Source organism: Erinaceus europaeus, chromosome 18 (genome assembly GCF_950295315.1).
Source record: "Erinaceus europaeus chromosome 18, mEriEur2.1, whole genome shotgun sequence".
NCBI lineage: Eukaryota > Metazoa > Chordata > Mammalia > Eulipotyphla > Erinaceidae > Erinaceus > Erinaceus europaeus.
Genome location: NC_080179.1, coordinates 2291365 through 2310851, shown reverse-complemented (window position 1 = coordinate 2310851; position 19487 = coordinate 2291365).

Here is a 19487-nt window from a genome sequence, read left to right as displayed (position 1 = left end):
TCTACTTTATTGAAGGTTAGGTTTTTCTTTGTTTTTTACCAGAGCACTGCTCAGTTCTGGCTTATGCTGGTGCAGGGGATTGAACCTGGGACTTTGGAGCCTCAGATATGAGATTCTCTTTGCATAATCATTATGCTATCTCCCCCTGCCCAGGGGGTCAGTGGTTTACAATAGAATTGTTGACACACATGTACGATCTTCCGTCTCCTCATAATATGTGTCTACAAGACACGTCTCATAAATCAGTTCCTTTTCCATCATCATAACTAGGGACCCAGAGCCCCTCCAACCCAGAGCCCCTCCATGCCAAACAGTTCTCTCCACTTGTTTTCTTGACTGCAATGTGTCACCGTCTCTAGTGCACACTATACCAGTTTCCCCCACTGTTCTTGCTTCTGAAGTTCCATGTACGAGTGAGACCATGCGGGATCTGTTCTTTTCTTTTTGATGTATCTAACTTTACATGACAGGGAAGAGGAGATCTGAGGGAGAGAAGCACAGACATCTGCAATACTGTTTCAACACTTGTGAAACTTTCCCTCCCACAGCTGGGTCCAGGGTTCAAAGCCCTGGGGCCTCCTGGATTCTGTCCTGTGTGTGTTCATCTAGGAGCTCCAGCATCTGCTGTTCCCTTCTTGGTTTTCGATAGTCTCTGAAGCAGAGAGACAGGGAAGGACACCACCTGTGAATCTTCCCCCCTGCAGGTGAGGGATGTAGCGTGACCTGGGTGCTCAGACAAGCCACTGTGTGCAACCCACTTAGCTACCAAATTCTTTCTTTGCATTATTATTATTATTATTATTTTTGCCACCGGCATTACAGTTGGTAGCTTGGTGTGAGTCCTACAACTCCACAGAAGAATAACTGAATTTATTTATTTGAGGATCACTGCTCCCAGACAGAAGAAATGATGTGATGCCAAATGATTTCATACACAGTAATTCCAATGAGTCGTACATGGGCGTTACATATAGTTGCATTGTAGACAAGTCAGTCTGTGCAGCTATTAAGACTGAGCCTTATCATTTCTTTATTAACAAATTTAACAAATCATTACAGTTTATGTTTATTGATATGAATGTCAGTATTTTAGTAACATTCTGCTCTAAACATTTATTTCACAATCTTATATCTTTATCTGTCACTGGACTGACCAAGTACTTATATTCATCAATATTAACTACTGATTGCTAATCTGGTGATTGATTCAGCACGTGTTTTTTAAAGACATTAGTGTTTAAGTATCTCATTAACAAAGCTAATGATTTTGTTTTTAGGGGCTATGTCTGTACAAAAATTACTAGATTATTAATATCACTTCTGATACGTTTACTGCCAATACTATTAATTACTTATAAATTTTCTCAAATTCATATCTTACAATGCAAGACAGCACATAAACACACACACAACAACAACAACACCACACTAGGAAAAGACCCTCCAGTAAATGACTTACTGTTCTTATCAGGAGTGATCTTTCTGGTTCATTCTATCAACATTTTTTTAAACACTACAAAGTTTCTGAGAATTCTAAAATATGTCAAAATAGTATACCAGTTTTGATCTGTTGACTTTAGAATCAGGCACAATAATAATTTTCCTGAACAGAATGATTAGATATTCGTGAGTTTGTGAGAATGCCCCAAGCATGTAGAGTCAAGATGTGACCAGAGTTCACTCACTTTATTTGAACACAAGGAAAGCGCTCCTGTCGATTATTAGTAATTTTCTCAGCCAAGGAAACAGAATACAAAACATTTCCTCCAAATGTTACCTCCCTGTGTTCTTTATACAGCTTATTTTAGAAGATTAATTGATTTAAAATAAACCTAGCATTTTAATTTAAAATATATCTAGCATACAATAATAACAAAAGTATAATTACTATAAGACCTTTTAGCTATCATTTTAATGCTTACGAACTCTCAAAGTACTTTATAAAAATTAGCCATTTACTAATTGACAGTGGCATATGAAATGTAACTTTAAAGAGAAAAAACATACAGAATCTATAGCCCTTGTTTAGAAAATAAAGGTTGAAATTATATTTTAAAAAAATAAGAGGCAGAATTTATGGGGAAAAGCAAGCTATGTAGAAAACCAACTGCAGCTTTTTAACCAGACAGTCTCCCACACAATAGCTTACCTTTATTATGGTTTATTTTGTTGTGTAAATTTTCTCAGTCTTATGTTATTGTTATTATTATTATTATTTTCCTATTGATATCATTGAGGGATATGCATGAGATAGACTCAGTCTGGGAAGTTAGACAAAGACTGTTGACAATACTAGCAAAAGATTTAAATTTAAATTAAAACCAGAGACAACTGAGAAAAATTTCCATTGTAACCTTTTATAAAAATAGTAAAATAAGGGAGTGATGGGAGGTATTCAGATAATAAGAAAATAGTAAGTATATCAGTAACGCTAAGAAGCATATGCTATACTAACAAATAAATCATGATTTATTTGTTGATTAAACTAAAACTCTGTGCAGATATAACATGGAAAATAAGAGAAGCCTGACTGCTCTGACACAGTTGTTACTTTCGACGAGATAGTCAAATTAAGAGTTATTACATTTGATTCACCACTGAACAAATAGAAATAAAGATTAGTAGAGATAAAACTTGGCAGTATCAACTTAGCTGCACGCCTGCATCTTATGAAAGTGATAATCTATGATTATATGGATAAAAAATATACAATACCTTGCTAAACAAGTAAGATAGGACATAAAATCCATGTTATAATTATTTTTCTTTGAGGACTGAGGAGACAGCATAATGTCTATGAAAAGACTCCTGCCTGAGGCTCTGAGATCTCAGGTTCATTTCTCAGCACCACCATAAACAAAAGCTGAGCAGTGAGCTCTGTGGCATTTCTCTCTCTCTCTCTCTCTCTCTCTCTCTCTCTCTCTCTATATATATATATATATATATATATATATATATATATATATATATGCATATATATATATAAATCTTCAAGTAAAATAAATTATTCTTATGTGAAAAAATGTTTAAACTGGGGAGTCGGGCAGTAGCGCAGCGGGTTAAGCGCACGTGGCACAGGCACAGGGACCAGCGAAGGGATTCCGGTTCAAATCCCCCGGCTCCGCACCTTCAAGGGAGTCACTTCACAAGTGGTGAAGCGGGTCTGCGAGTGTCTGTCTTTCTCTTCCCCTCTCTGTCTTCCCCTCCTCTCTCCATTTCTCTCTGTCCTATCCAACAATGAGTGCATCAATAACAACAACAATAATAACTGCAACAATAAAACAAGGGCAACAAAAAGGACTAAATAAAAAAAAATGTTTAAACTGTATATGCTACAGGCTTTAAAATAAGAACACATATTAAAATTTTAAAATAAAGGCACACACTTTTCTGTTTTGTATTGTTTGAGGTTTTCTCTTCTTTAGAACATTACTGGATACTGCACAGGAATAGAGATAGAGAGACAGTCTATTTAGCCAGTACTCCGTTTTCTCTCCAGTCATTTAAGACAATTTGCAGATGTAACAGAAAATGAATTCACAGCAGAAAAAGATAAACTGAAGCCTATTCCCCTGCAAAGTTGAGCAGCTGCTGAAATTCTTCCATCACTGCAAGGATTGTGTTGTTATGCAACTGAAGATGCTAAGTGCATTTGTCTAATGTGAATACCGGAGAACTGAATCCGGATGCTAAAAAATGGCGGGGAGGATCTCCCTGCAGAGCTCTCTATCCTTACTCCCGAAGAGGACTGCTCATGTATCTTAGACTTGCTGAACCCAAATTTTGGAACATTAAGTTTCATTTTGCTCAGCTGGTGGAGGCTGCATGTGATGATAGATGGATGTCTGCTTCTCCTAATTAGCTGCAGAAACTTACAGGTATTATCTAATTTGAAAATGTACTGCTTTATTCCAACTGACTGAAAACGGTCTCTAATTAAATAAAATGTTTAGCAATTTAGATAGAACAAAGCATATACATGTGATTTAATGTCACAATTATTAGCAATATTACTTTAATTTTCTGCTAGCCAATAAAAAATAAATGTCAAGTGCACAAGTCATCTTGAAGACTTAACTTTCAGTTAGTGGTGATGTAAAGACTAAGTTATCAGTCTTGATGGGAGAGACCAGAAATTAATTTTGAGCAATTTTCAAGCTAATTTAAAGTGTTGTCATGTGCACGTATTGGAACAGTCAGAGAACTGCAGGATGACTGGCAGAATAGCACACCTGATAAAGAACTTGCTTTGCATTGTCCGTGACCCAGCTTCAAATCCTATCGTGGCTGCACTGGAGAAAGCTTTGGTGTGTTTGCTCCCTCCTCTGCCTCTGTGTCTCTCTAACTATGCAACAAAGCCAACCTTGAAGGGTGAAGCCTCAGTAACAGCACAACTTAGGTTTTAAAGATTTATTTATTTTTAATTATATTAGTGATTTAATTTTGAGTCTCAAAATTATAAGATAACAGTGGTATAATTTCCACCCTAGAGTTCTGTGTCCCCAATCCTTCCACAGGAACCTGCAGTATTTCTCCCAAGGCCACAGATAGGAATCGACATATATATCCTATTTTTTCCTATGGTCCTGCCTTCTCTTCCTTTCTAAGCCATATCTTCGCCTATTCCTACTTCCAAATATCCTTTTTATTTTTTTTTCCTCTTCTTTCTCCAGGTTCTGATAGAATTAGAGTTCAGAGCCCTCTGGTCATCTTCCCCTAACATTTCACTTCCTCTGGGAGTATGAAGCCAAATTCGTTATGGGCTGCAGAATGTGATAGTTGTGTCTTCTGTAATTGCTTCTCCACTGGATATGGGTGTTGCCCCAGCCTGAACAAAAGAAATTGTAACAGAATTTGTGAGAAAACGCTTTGAGACTTACACAACGAATTGTGTGGCTTACTTTCTTCAAAATCCCCCTCCTCCACCAACTTGCTACTCTCAGTCTCTCTCTCTCTCTCTCTCTCTCTCTATATATATATATATATATATATACACACACACATATATATACTCTCTATATATACATATATATGTATTTTCAATGAAATAATACTCTGAAAATGGAAAAGATGATATTGTATCACTTGGAACAAAACAGACAATTATACCAACCAATTATTAGAGATAATTATACCAACTGAACTAAGTAAAAAGTCTTTAAAACATCTATCTGACGGTATCATCCATCTGTGGAATATAGATTACCAAGGCAAAGGGACTAGAAGAAGGAGAATAGTCATCGAACTGGTCTTAATAACTCTGAAGACAATGGCGGCTGCTAAAAGGATGGAACTGGGCATTAGAACTTGATGGTGGCTGCAGTAAATTGTGCACACACATATATGGGTGAGAAAATACACTTCTGAAATGTTACGGTATTGTAAAATAATGTTAAGTGACTACCAATAACATTGTAAATGTTTAAAGTAGAATGAATGCATTTTGTTACATTAAAGTGCTTACTTATGCATCTAAAGATTACAATGGTGGAGGAGGTAGTGCAGTGGATAAAGCAGTGGACTCTTAAGTATGAGGCCCACTGTTTCAATGTCAACATTCCACATGCCAGAATGAAACACTGGTTCTTGCTCTTTAAGAGTAGGTTAGGGGGAAAAAAAAAAATATATATATATATATATATTCACTCCCCCCCCCCCGAAACAAGTGTCCTACTCTTTAGCTATAGGAGATGTTTTTACTTCTATTAAATTTATATCTATTTTTACTAATAAGGCAGGTATTTGAATATAATCCACAATGGAATGTTAGTACCTCAGGAGAAACATAGTGGACCTTCTTGGGGGCCTCTGCAGGACCTTGCCTGCAATGTGGGTCAAGGGTGATGGGGACTGCCTCCCTCTCAGACAGGAGGGGTCAACACCCCTGCCCCTTGAGGAAGCCGGGTCCTGCCCTGAGTGCAGCCCAGAACCTTCCTAGCTATGACCATGCACTGTGAGCTCAGACTGACACAATATCATTTTTGAAAAAATCAATCTTTTCCCTGCAGTTATTTGCTTTTAATGAAGTCACTATTCTTCGGCATTCAGTTCTGTCAAGGGAAGTTCTGGGTATTCTGGCATTTCATCTGCAGTCTCTAAGCAGGGAAGGTGTCACAGTGATGATGAAGTGATAGTGTTCAGTGCCTAGTAGCCCCAGCAGCTCGGGCTGTTTGCTTACGCTCTGGCCCACAGCATCAGTGTTTGACCAAAGTTCTTCACCAGGAGCATCATGATTCCATCTTCAAATCATTTCAATCAAACCTTCCCCGTCGCTTCTTGGACAATATAAGTTATATTCCTCATTTTCTCTGATCAGCAAACATCTCTGTTCTCTCGAACTCCCAAGAAGTTATAATACAAACACTTAACTGTCTTTTCAAGCAGTAATATATTTCTAGCTTAGAAACCACTTATTCAAATGCCTACTTTTAACTAAACCACTCTCACTGTAAGTGGAGATGATTGAATCTAGATACCATATTTCTCAGTCTAATCTGTTCTTTAGAGTAAAATATTAAATTTATATCCAACTGCTGCAGTAACAGCAACAGATTATATTATCAAAATTGTGAAATTTACCCCTATAAATCACAATGTTGTAGAGCAATATTTGCTTAATAACAGACAAAAATACTACATAGACCTTTCAAACTCTTCCAAAATATTAAAGACACAGGAATACTCCCTCCAACCTTCTGTGAAGCCAGTATCACTCTCATACCAAAAACAGAGACCCAGCAACAACAACAACAAAAACTATAGAATAATATCTCTGATGAACATAAATACTAAAATATTGAGCAGAATTCTAGCCAACCAGGTATAGCAGTATGTTAAAAAGATTGTTTACCAGGACGCAGTGGGACTGAAAGAGATAGATAAAAGGGGGATGGGTTAGAGGAAGAAAGACTGTCAGCACTCTACCGGCCTTGAAGCTTGCCCCCCTCAGGCAGGTATGGAACATAGTCTGAGCTCAGGTCCTCACCACTGAATACAGGAACACTCCACCAAATATTCCACCACCTGACTCTTGTATGGTGAGTTATTAACTAGAAGTAGAATTGATTTTTTTGTGTGTTATATTTAGTTTTGGTTTAGTTTACTTAAATTTAGTGAAACATCCAGAATATGAAAGATTCTTAATTTGTCACTGCTGCAGTATGTCATCATGAATGGTTTGTTATGTCGGCGATACTTAAACCTTTGAAAATACTGATGCCAAAGGACAATGAAACATGTAAGAATGATATTCTAATATGGCTACGGCCAATTACCAACACAGAGTAACATGGAGGACTGTTTCTCCTTTTGTCAAGTCACCAAAACTCTCTTGATTAAACCATTGATTTATCAAGAAATATACTCTAAGTGCAACTCAAGCAAATGCATGACGGTTATTCTAGTCCTGTGTGTCCACTAAAAATAATTGACTGCAACTATGCTGCCAATAAAGGAAAAGAAAATAATAACATAAGCATAATATTGCTGTGCATGGGTGAGGAAGGCAGTATAGTTTTGACTTATTTATAATAGCACAAAACAGCATTAAAACAACACTGTGGGGAGAGGGAGAGAGCATAGTGGTTATACAAAAGACTTTCAGGTCTGAGACTCTGAAGTCCCAGGTTCAAGCCCCCAACACCATCATAATCCAAAACTGAGCAGTGCTCTGGTCTCTGTCTCTCTTTCAGTCTGTATCTCTCTCACTGAAATTAACATACATGTGTTAATATATATGGCCTCAAATAGTAGTTCACTGTTATTATAAAGAAAATGTCCATGCTAGAAGAATGAAATACAATACATGATTTCTGCTAAAAGCTTCACATGGTCTATAGGAGGAATGAAAGATTTTTAAATAAATGTTCTACATGAAAAGTTATTTTTGGTTATTTAACTTTTATGAAAAAGTTGAGACATTTTTAATAGAATTCTATATCTTGGCAGTTTAACTCACCTATGTAAATACGAAGCTTTCAAGGGCCAGGTGGTGGTACACCTGGTGACAGGTGCACACATTATAGTGCACAAGGACCCAGGTTCAAGCCCCTGCCCGTCCCTCACCTGCAGTGGGAAAGCTTCATGACTGGGAAGCAGGGCTGCAGGTGTCTCTCTGTCTCTCTCTCAATGTCTCCTCCTCCCTCTCAATTTCTGTCTGTGCAATAATAAATAAATCCAAGTTAAATACATCTAAAAAATAGCAAGCCTTTACTAAGTGTCTCTAATATCAGCTGTGAAATGGAATATTTATATCTTAAATAATGGGAATGAAGCAAGATATCACTATATATTAGATAATGGGACAGTTGTTTTTTCCAGGCTAGAAGGCTAGAAAACTGCTTATGACCCTATGAAGGTGTGTACAAGCATCATTCCTAGGTCAGGGTTCATCATTATTGACTGTGGTCAGTCTTTGGGCATTAAGATGAGTACAATTTTATTCTCTTAAATCCCAAGTGTCTTTATTTAATCCACTGCACAGTTTAGATTAGGATTAGTTTGCATAATGTCTTCTAAAAATGCTGAACTCACTCATTCTGTGTTAGACTTGTGGAAATATTTTGCTGTGACATAGATGTAAAATACATCCACTAGAACCATATTCTGTGACACTGATTTGATGTTTTGTTTACTTTCTAGACTACTAATACTCCATCAGTTGAAATTTTACTTTTGCCTGTGAAAATTGTACAGAGGTTTTTTAAATAAGAGCCTTTTAAATGAAAAACACCTACAAATGCATATCACAGTTGTTGTAATGCATAGTTCACCCTATTTATATTTCAACAGCACCTGAAGGGAATCTGTCAAAGATAAATAACTTATGTGGAAATAATTCAATTTGGAAGAACCCAATTATAGGACAGGAAGTAAGCCATTTAATCTCTCCCTTATCTGTGAAATCCGGGGTGGTTAAATATGCTCTGTAAGTAGGCTGACCATGTATGATGGCTTACCTGGGGGCGATCCTGGGGTAGCCTGTTGTCTTTTGTAATTATTCATTTCCTTTTATTCTCAGAAGCTTTCCTGTTTGAATGACAAATTATTTGGTCACGGTAGCTGCATGCAATAGGGACTGACAAAAAAGAGGCAGAGTGCTAGCCAAAATGTAGCAGAGGGACCAGAAAATAGACGAGGTCAGGGACGTGTCTGAGGAGAGAGCAGATGGTGCACGTCCACAGCTTCCTCAGGCCCTCTTTCCCAAAGCCTTTGATATCTGTCTAGGGACACTAAATGGAAAAAGTGCCTTCTGTCCCAAAAAAAAAAAAAATTACCCTGGGGAAAAGTCACCATGAATATTATTTTAGTAAATTATCAGAGAACAACTTCAGAATAAAAGGCACAGGGACCCTCTTCTCCTCCATGGAGGGTGTGTCCCAAGGTCCTCCATGGTCACCTGAAATCAGCACAAAAAACCATGTCAAAATGAAAAGAGGATGGAACAGAGTTTTCCTAACAACAGAGTGAATGCAGGTTGGACAGTTTCAGAACCAACCCCGTTGTCTTTTTTATTTTTCTAATTTTTTATTTTCCCTTTTGTTCCCCTTGTGTTTTTTTTGTATTGTTGTTATTAATGTAGCCATTGTTAGATAGGACAGAGAGAAATGGAGAGAGGAGGGGAAGACAGAGAGGGGGAGAGAAAGACAGACACCTGCAGACCTGCTTCACCACCTGTGAAGCGACTCCCCTGCACATGGGGAGCCGGGGGCTCGAACCGGGATCCTTATGCCGGTCCTTGAGCTTCCAGCCACGTGCGCGTAAATGGGATGTGCTACCGCTCGACTCCCAACCTAGTTGTTTTTCATTGAACACATGATGAGGTTTGAAAGGCCAGGACATCACTGTGGGACCATTTAGTTGGATAGGCTCCCACACGACTATTCAAAGTAGCTAATACTAATGGGAATATTAAGAGGCTGCCTTTGAGTCCTAGCTTTCCACTGAATTCCTCCAAGAAAAGAGCCTGTGTGATGTCTTAGAGAGCAATGACCAAGTTTACAGCAAGGAGGAAACTGTGTGGGCTGCAACCCTCTTACCCCAGTGCCGTTGCTGTCTGGGCCCTGAGTGTGAGACCGATCTTACACTTAGTAACAGCAGTGACCGCACTGTCTCCAGCGGTTCCCTAAGCCCACATCCATTTCGGCAGATAGTCCTTGGCTAAGTAGTTCTTGAAACATCTTAGTGTGATTTTTTAATTTACTTCTTCTTTGCAGCTTCAATTATTTTTTTTTTTTAAAAGTATCTAATAAGGCTATAATTTCATGGTTAAGCATTTTATACCTTTCTTGGTCACCTTCTGTGAAATTTACATTTCTCAGTAAATTTGTCTAATTTGTATCATTTTCCGTTTTTCAGGTTAATTTCACTGATAAGATTAAAATATGATCAGAATGTATCAAATGCTGTACCATACTCTTATTCTTAATGAGATGATCTATAGAAGAAACAATAACACGATAGGGTTTTGTCAGTTTTCTGTTGAGACAGAAATGTGAATCTACATTTTTAGAGTGATGATACATTGTTTTAAAGAAAAATAGCATGCTTGAAAACGTACAACTTTTGACTGGCTTGTCTGAGTAGATACAATATGTACTGGCGAATGCATATTATATGTTTGTCTGGGACTTTAGAGTGTTGACAGTTGACTTTGTGTGTATGTGTGTGTGTGTCATGTGTAGTGTTACTGAACTTACTAAACTTTTCCATGCTATTCCGTTTTGTTTGTCGGATGTAGTCTGTTTGCCACAGTGTCACTGCAGCGTGAAAATACTTTCGTTAACTAATGGCATGTTATGATCCAGATTCTTAGCAGTTATAGAAAGCACGCTTCCTGGGGGCCTGGTTGAGTGCGCATGTTAGGATGTGTGAGGACCTGGCTTTAAGCCCCCAGACCCCACCTGCAGGGAGAGGAGCCTTGTGAGTTGGTAAGCAGTGCTACAGGTCCCTTTCTCATTTTTAAATCAGTTGTTCAATTAATTAGCTGATTAATAGATTGATTAATTAATTATTGGATCATGGTAGTGAGAACCTGAGAAGGAAGGGGGATATAGAGAGGGAATGAGACCGAGAAATACCTGCCCGCTCCCAGAGGGATAGAGAATAGGAAAGCTTCCAGGGGAGGGGGTGGGATACGGAGTTCTGGTGGTGGGAATTGTGTGGAGTTGTACCCCTCTCATCCTATGGTCTTGTCAATATTTCCATTTTATAAATCAAAATCAAAATAATAATGATAATAAAAGAAGTTAAAAAAAAGAAACACCTGCAGCTCTGTTAATAGGGTAAAACCACTAACATTTTTGCCTGTATGAGTAAGGTTTTGTGTTGACTAAATATTGAGACACTTGTGCTTTAACAAGAACAGATATCTGTGGAGTCGGGCAGTACTGCAGCGGGTTAAGCGCAGGTGGCGCAAAACACAAGAACCTGCAGAAGGATCCCGGTTCGAGCCCCCAGCTCCCCAGCTGCAGGGGAGTCGCTTCACAGGCGGTGAAGCAGGTCTGCAGGTGTCTGTCTTTCTCTCCATCTCTGTCTTCCCCTCCTCTCCCCATTTCTCTCTGTCCTATCCAACAACGATGACAACAACAATAACTACAACAATAAAACAACAAGGGCAACAAAAGGGAATAAATTAATTAATTAAACAAGTTAAAAAAATATGTTTCTCTAGGTTAATTATGCTTGGAAATGAAAATAGTCTCCATGAATTAATTATTGCCTACAGAAAGAGTTCTACTTTAACATGATGCAACTATTCTATAACTCTAAAATTAAGTAAATAAATCATAAACATAAGGTTAAAAATGAGGCTTACCCACACCCATAGTGTGTGAGAAGGCACATCTCCGCTTAGGCCTCCCCCTCTGTCCTATGGGCTTCCTGAGTCTGTAGCTTCCTGCTGCGTTTTCATCCCAAAGGGTCACTTTGGATTCAGATCACTCCCCAAACATGATCACAACAGATTTCCTTTGTAACTATCTTTTGATTTTAATGACACTAGGTTTTCAAGATTTCCATCCCCTGCGTTTTGGTTTAAAATGATCATGATAAATTAGGGTCTCATTAATTTCTCATTTGTTTATTACCATGTTGTACTGGTAAAATGCATGGTTCATAAGCACTGAGACTTGATTTCTTTTGTTAAACGGGTGTAAGGACTGTATTTTGAGAAATATCAGTCATATAATAGATGTTCAATAAATCTGATTTGAATGAATATACAAGATGTTAATTTCCTATACATCATTAAGAACACATCACAAATCAGATTAGGGAGGCAGAGTTTTTAATTTCAAAGAGTTGGGGAGAAAAAATAATATACTATCACATTATGCATTAACTGAGAAGAAGCAAAAGTATCATGGTCTAGTGATAAACATATATATATATATATATATATATATATATATATATAGAGAGAGAGAGAGAGAGAGAGAGAGATGGAGACTTACAACACTGAGATTCAACCCAGATTTCCTACTTGTAATATCTGACTTCTTTTACATTTTTTTCAGAGAGGAAAGCAAAATTTAGTTTATTCTTATAACATATATGTGTGCAGGTATATACACATATGCATACGTTTAAATTGAATGACAATATACCCTAGAGTATTTTGAGGGAGAATTAATGATTTATAGCACAGCTGTGGACCCAGGGTTCTATAACTTATCCCCCTGTGAGGGCTGTCTACAGTACACCGTCGTCAACTTAGTAGCTTCTCATATTCCTGCACCAGAAGGCCCAGGCCCTCTCTCTTCCCTCCCTTCACCTCCCTGCCTGGCGACCTTTGCTTTAGTGCAGTTCACTATCCTCAGCCAAGGCTGACTCTGCCTTTTCCCTTTACACTCCTGTTTATTAGCTTCCGCATACGAGTGGCATCATCTGCGATTCACCCTTGTAGAAACAAGGATGACCTGTCTCGTTGATAATATTCCTTCAAATTCCATCAAGACGAGGCAAAAAAAAAAAAAAAAGATGAGCTCATCGCTTCTAATATTCGTGTAAAAATATATTTAAAATTGATATTTTAGAGTTTAGCTTTATAAGAAAATGGGAGAGTTTGTCAATTTCCCACAATCCTCCTGTGTTCTACTTAGATCACCTCCCGTGAGCTTATCTGAGTATAATTTATATATATATATTTTACATTATAGACTTTAGCAATCATTTTTAAAAGTTTATTTCTGGCTTCCATTTTTCATGCTGAGAATTTGTCAATAACTGTCAATGTTCTCATTGTTCTTTTGAAAGTGGTAATTTCAGTGCTTGTAAGAATTGTTTTGTTCTTATTATCACAGAACTTAATATGCTTTGTCATTATTCCTTTGTGTTGATGGTGCTAATGATTTTCAAATGGATTTTATTTTTTATAGTTAAAAAAACAACAGCCCATGTCTAGAAGTATAGTGTGTGGATTCAATTCATTCTTCACAGAAGAAAAATTACTAGTGTTAGAAACTGTCATTACATTTTCTATTTTCCCTAGGCTCCTAAAATTTTTATGATTGCTTCATTATTCTCATGTTTTGGTTCTTTAATTTTCCTTATTTTTATTTATTATTGGATAGAAACAGAGAGAAATTGAGAGGGGAGGGATAGAGACTAAGAAACACCGGCAGCCCTGCTTCACCACTTGTGAAGCTTTCCCCCTACAGGTGGGAACCAGGGGCTTGAACCCGGGTCCTTACATTCTGTAAAGTGTATGATGAACTAGATGCGCCACCACCTGGCTCCCATAATTTGAATTTTTGTCTGTAGAGAATTTGAAAGTCTAGTGTGGTTTCTCAAGTCCTATTTAAAATTAAGGAAAGGAGATAATCTGGATCCACAACAAGACAGGACTAGAGGACTTCAGGAAACCACCAAATCACCGGCGATCTTGGATGGAGCTTGAAAAAATCCTGTTAAGTGAAATAAGTCAGAAACAGAAGGATGAATAGGGGATGATCTCACTCCCAGGCAGAAGTTGAAAAACAAGATCAGAAGAGAAAACACAAGTAGAACCTCGACTGGAATTGGCGTATTGAGCCAAAGTAAAAGACTCGGGTGGGTGGTGGGGAGAATGCAGATCCAAGAAGGATGACAGAGGACCTAGTGGGGGTTGTACTGTTATATGGAAAGCTGGGAAATATCATGCATATTCAAGCTATTTTATTTACTATTGAATGTAAAACATTAATTCCCCAATAAAGAAATTTTTTAATAAATAACATAAAAATAATAAAGATAAAAAATAAAAAGACATGTAAAAAAATAAAATGAAGGGGGTTACACAGTTTCTCTGTTTAGCCAGCATAAAATCCAGCGTCCGGCAACTTTCTTGTCATTGTGAGTAAAGTAGTAAATGAATGGAAATCTGGCCTTTGCTTAAAGATTGGAGCACATGCAATTACACTGTGACAATTAAACTAATGATGAATAATCAGTTTAGCGAAACATGATCCGCACTATCTAGAATAACCAGGAAGTGTGTTCTAATTCCCTGCTCAATTTTTGTCCTATAGAAAATTGTTCTTTGCAGCTGTGAATTTGACCAGGAATTATTTATAACTGTCTAAGGTTTCTCATGATATTTTCTTACCTTTTAAAAAAGAATCCCTGAGGATCTTTCTCAGTCATCAGCATGTATTTTTGCAAAGGTTTTGCACAATACATAACATGCATTCCAGTTGTCAGACTTCAACCCAATTCTGTGTTTATACTTACAAAATCACCTTGTGCTGTTCTCACTTAATGTTGAAATGATTGAAATGTTGACAGTTCATTTATTATGACTTCAGTGCTTTGAAAGAAAGAATTTATAAAAGATGTTAGAAGCTCTAGAATGTTAACACCCTGATCCTACTCTACTTCTAGCTAAGCTAATATGTGTATATATTTCTGCAAGGTTGAATCCAGGAGAGTCTATCTGCTCCCTGAGAAGTCATTAAAAGTTGTTTCAAAGTCAGCACAAACCACAGCAATACCTGAAGGCAACTGCTTCAAATAGAAATCAACCAGTTTCTGTGAATTCATTCATCCCTATTTTTTACTTAAGAGCACAGAGACATTTTCTTTTTATCTCTATACTGACACTCTAGTTAAATTTTATATTTGAAGCACAACTTAGGCTGTATCCAATGTCCCCAAAATGACAGCTTACCAAAATTGAGCTTGATAGGTGAGTTATTGTGAATGGCACTGTTCCTTTCCTCAAGGAATCTATAACATTTGGAAACACAAATAGTGTCAGCTGTATAGTATGATTATGCAGTTGAGGTCAGATAAGTGTGATTATGATCTGATCCAAAGGTGTCATGGAACAGCATGAAGAGCCAACCTTGACCCTTTAAGATGGAATTGCAACAACTGTGAGTCTGATGTAATCAAGGAGGAAGTTTCCTACCAAATTAAGAAGAAAGAACCCCTGAGAATGACCCAAACCCGTGATTCAGTAGATGAAGTGGAGAAAACCTTCTGAGTCAGTGAAACACTTGACTAGAATAGTGTGCTTCTGTGCTTTGTAAGCATAACCTTCATTCAAGCCTGCCGGTCCCTGTTCAGGCACCAGATGCTGGGCTAGCTTCGTGGGCGGGAGACAGACGACCGGGGACTCATGGCTGAGCTGGGAACACAGTTCAGTCTTTATTGATGAGCGGGATGCAGTGTAATCAGTCTAATCTCTCTTCATTAGAAAATCCTGTCCTTTATATCTCCTGAGGAGGAAGTATCAGGAAGAGGAAGTACGTAGGGGGTGGGGAGAAGGAAAAAGCGCTCACGCTAGGAAATATCAAACTTGCATCTAACCATTGGGGATTAAACCAATGTCCTGTAGGCAGGGTGGGTCTCAGATAAAGCAGTGATTATGTAAATAGACCACAGCATTAAGCAATGCAACAGAAGAGGTCTTAGAAGCAGAATTAGAAGCAGATCAACACAAGCCCAGGCCCCAATGGACTGAAGTAAGCTTTGGAAGTGTGGTCTGTCTCTATCTCTACCTCCTCTATCTCTATCTCTGTTTTTAGCCAATAATAAGTAAGTTAAAATATTTTTTTTAAATAACAGAACTTAAAAAAGTCAAAGGTTAGTTGTTCCAAAAAGCTATCTCTATATAGTATCATGTATATTAAACCTACCCAGTGTTCACCTTCAAAAGAATGTGTACTCATCTGCCAAGTTTCCTCATATTTCAACTTCTAAATTCTATCTTCCAACATACTAAAGTAATGTTAAAGCACTACGTGGCAAGAGAGTGGTGTGTGCATACAAATGTACTCTATTATTTTTCTGCTTGAGAGTCAAAATGAGTGAAGCAGGCAGTTAATTATATATCACCTTTATTAATTAAGTTGTAGTACTTTGGGATGCATATAGATTCTGTTGGCAATTACAATCCATAAAATGAATGCTTAGACTAGTCAGGGTAGAGTGTGAATAGGCCTTCCTCCATAGAATCAAATCCTTTGTGCTCAGGACATTGGCATGGAATCCAGGTAGCTAGTTCATTTCCCACCGGAGAAGGGAAATAAAGGGCCATTCTATGTTTTGCTTTTTGTCAATTATATGTAAATGGGATCATACACTGTCTGATATTTTATATCCACTTCCTACACAGTGAATAAAAAAAAATCAGTCGGTGCTATTAAAACATCTGTGTGTTTTCATTTATAATTTGATGAACTTTAGATTGAGTTCAGTGTTCAGACTTATCTGAATAAATATATAAACAATAAATTAGAAGTAATGGGCATATAAATATTTCATTACAGATTTGTGGATATCTAGGAGTGAGATTTTTGGTTTATGTTCTCAGTGAATATTTGATTTATTTTAAAGAAATTGCCAAAGTGGCTTTTCGTCCATGGGGTCCTTCTCTTATCCTCAGTGTTACTTCACTCTATTTTGTTCACACTCAGTTCTGCTGGAATGCCGTACTGCATCTGGCTACAGAGGATCCTCTTTGATACCTAATAGTCACATAGGCTAAAGTAATTCTTGATCACTTCTGTTTGGAACAGGAGAGTAACTCCACCATGTGTTCATTTAGTCACCTTGAATCCTGGAATTTCACACACATTTTGGTATGGACCCAGAGTCATTGTGGGGTGCAGACGGTGGGAGGTCTGGCTTCTGTAACTGCTTCCCCACTGAACATGGATATTGACAGGAGGATCCATACTCCCAGCCTGTCTCTCTCTTTCCCTAGTGGGGCAGGGCTCTGGGGAAGCAGAGCTCCAGGACACATTGGTAGGGTTGTCTGTCCAGGGAAGTCTGGTTGGCATCATGCTAGCATCTGGAACCTGGTGGCTGAAAAGAGAGTTAACATACAAAGCCAAACAAATTGTTGAATTATTATGGACCTAAAGGCTGGAATACTGCAGATGAAGTGTTGGAGGGGGTCCTCCATTTTGTACATAGCTAGTAGGCATATTTTAGTTATATTCAAAGGAGCTGTAGCTATAATAGTTGGGTTTTTTTGTTTGTTTGTTTGTTTGTTTTGCAATGAGCCTGGAATCTGATATGCAGGTAGATCCAAGTTACTGTCTGGGGAGATGGTGTCATGGCTGGAAAAAGGACCAGAAAGCTGGATCAGGGAAGACAGTAGCTCCCTAATATGGAGAATGGGTATAAATATTGTTGACTGTAAACCCCATTGATTTGATTTGGTCTGGGGCCCATATTCAGCTTAGGAGCCTATGTGACCTCTGCATCCCTGTAGGTCTGAGCTCAAATTCTGTGGTCATAAGTAGGAACATTCCAAAATGCCCCAGTATTCCTCAGGTGTAGCATAGAGTATGTTGTCCATCCTCCCTTCAGAGGATGGAACCTTCTCTAACGTTCTTGATCCAAGTTGAGGGCAAGGTCCTATGGGGACCCCACAAAGGGGTCTATTGTGTTGTTCCTGATAGAGATGACCTGTAACAATGGAGAGAGAAATTTATTTGAGGTCTAGGCCCATCATGTCTATTTGGGAATCTCAGGACTCCCTGATTATGGCTCCAGCTGATGGGGCGGCCTGATAGTGACTAAAGAGTCATCGTTAAAGTCTGCCAGTCTCTTGCCCTTATTTAGCTTTTGCAGTCCTTGCTTTGATGAGGTTAGCTTCGGAGTGAGTGAGAGAACTGTAATAGGAAGTACGTGAGGAGGGTATCTAAGTCTAAGTAGACACTAGGTACAGCAGGTTAAGCACACATGGTGCAAAGCACAAGGACTGGTGGAAGGATCCTGTTTCAAGCCCCAGCTCCCCAGCTGTAGGGGAGTCGCTTCACAAGCGGTGAAGCAGGTCTGCAGATGTCTGTCTTTCTCTGTCTTCCCCTCTTCTCTCCATTTCTCTCTGTCTTATCTAACAATTACAACATCAATAACAACAATAATAACTACAACAATAAGAAAGGGCAACAAAAGGGAAAATAAATAAATATATAAAAAAGAAATATCCCTTTGTTAGGATTTGCTGTATAATACACAGCATCACCATAATTTATGTCCTTTGACATTACTTGTATATAGCTGTGCCACCAGTTGCTTCTGTTCTACCTGTACTAGGCTTTTGAGAGAGTCAACATATCAAAGACTCAGCCTATGTATTAAAAAGACTCAGTCTGTGCTTTAAAAAGTTTGAGACATACAGTCAAATTTTCTCCTCTCATATTAATTAGTGATTTATATGCCTACAAACTAATAGGAGTGTATATAAACACCATTCTGACCACCAAAAGAATGTGTAGCATCCCACTCACATGCACCCCCACCCACCGCCCACCCTCACCCCAGGGTTTTTACTTTGGTGCCCTACTCCAGATTTAGTCAGATCCTGCTTTGAATTTCCCTTTCTGTTCTTCTTTCTCAACTTCTGTTGATGAGTGGGATCATCCCATACTCATCTTTATCTTTCTGACTTAGCTCACTTAACATAATTCCTTCTAGCTCTGTCCAAGATGGGTCAGAGAAGGTGGGTTCATTGTTCTTAATAGCTGCATAGTATTCCATTGTGTATATGTGCCACAGCTTTCTCAGCCACTCATCTGGTGTTGGGCACCTGGGTTGTGCTGCCCCTGGGGAGTGGTACTAAGGTGGGGCGTTGAGCTCAAAAGTAATCAAAGGATTTTTCCTTCGTCCCCCTGACCTCCATTTGTCAGCCCAAGAGAGAGTTATGGGGCTGTATTTTGGTGTCACTCTGACTAGCCTGTGTAGGAGTACAGACAGCTCAGTATCCTACCCTACCCAGCGGATCCGGGGTTGCAAGCGGCTGCCTCTTGGAGCTCACAGTAGCTGTGGCTTCAAAGTTGCCATCTTGGCTCCGCCCCAGTGATCAATGTTTATGTATGTGATTTTGTAACAGATATTTGGTATTAATAGGGAATAATAATTATCATTACGTTTACTGCTCAAACTTTATTTGATATCTATATATTTCTCTTTTTCAAGGATATAAAGAGATACTCAATATTCTTCAACTGGATAAATTAGGATTTTTTCATATCATTATAACTATGACTCTAATT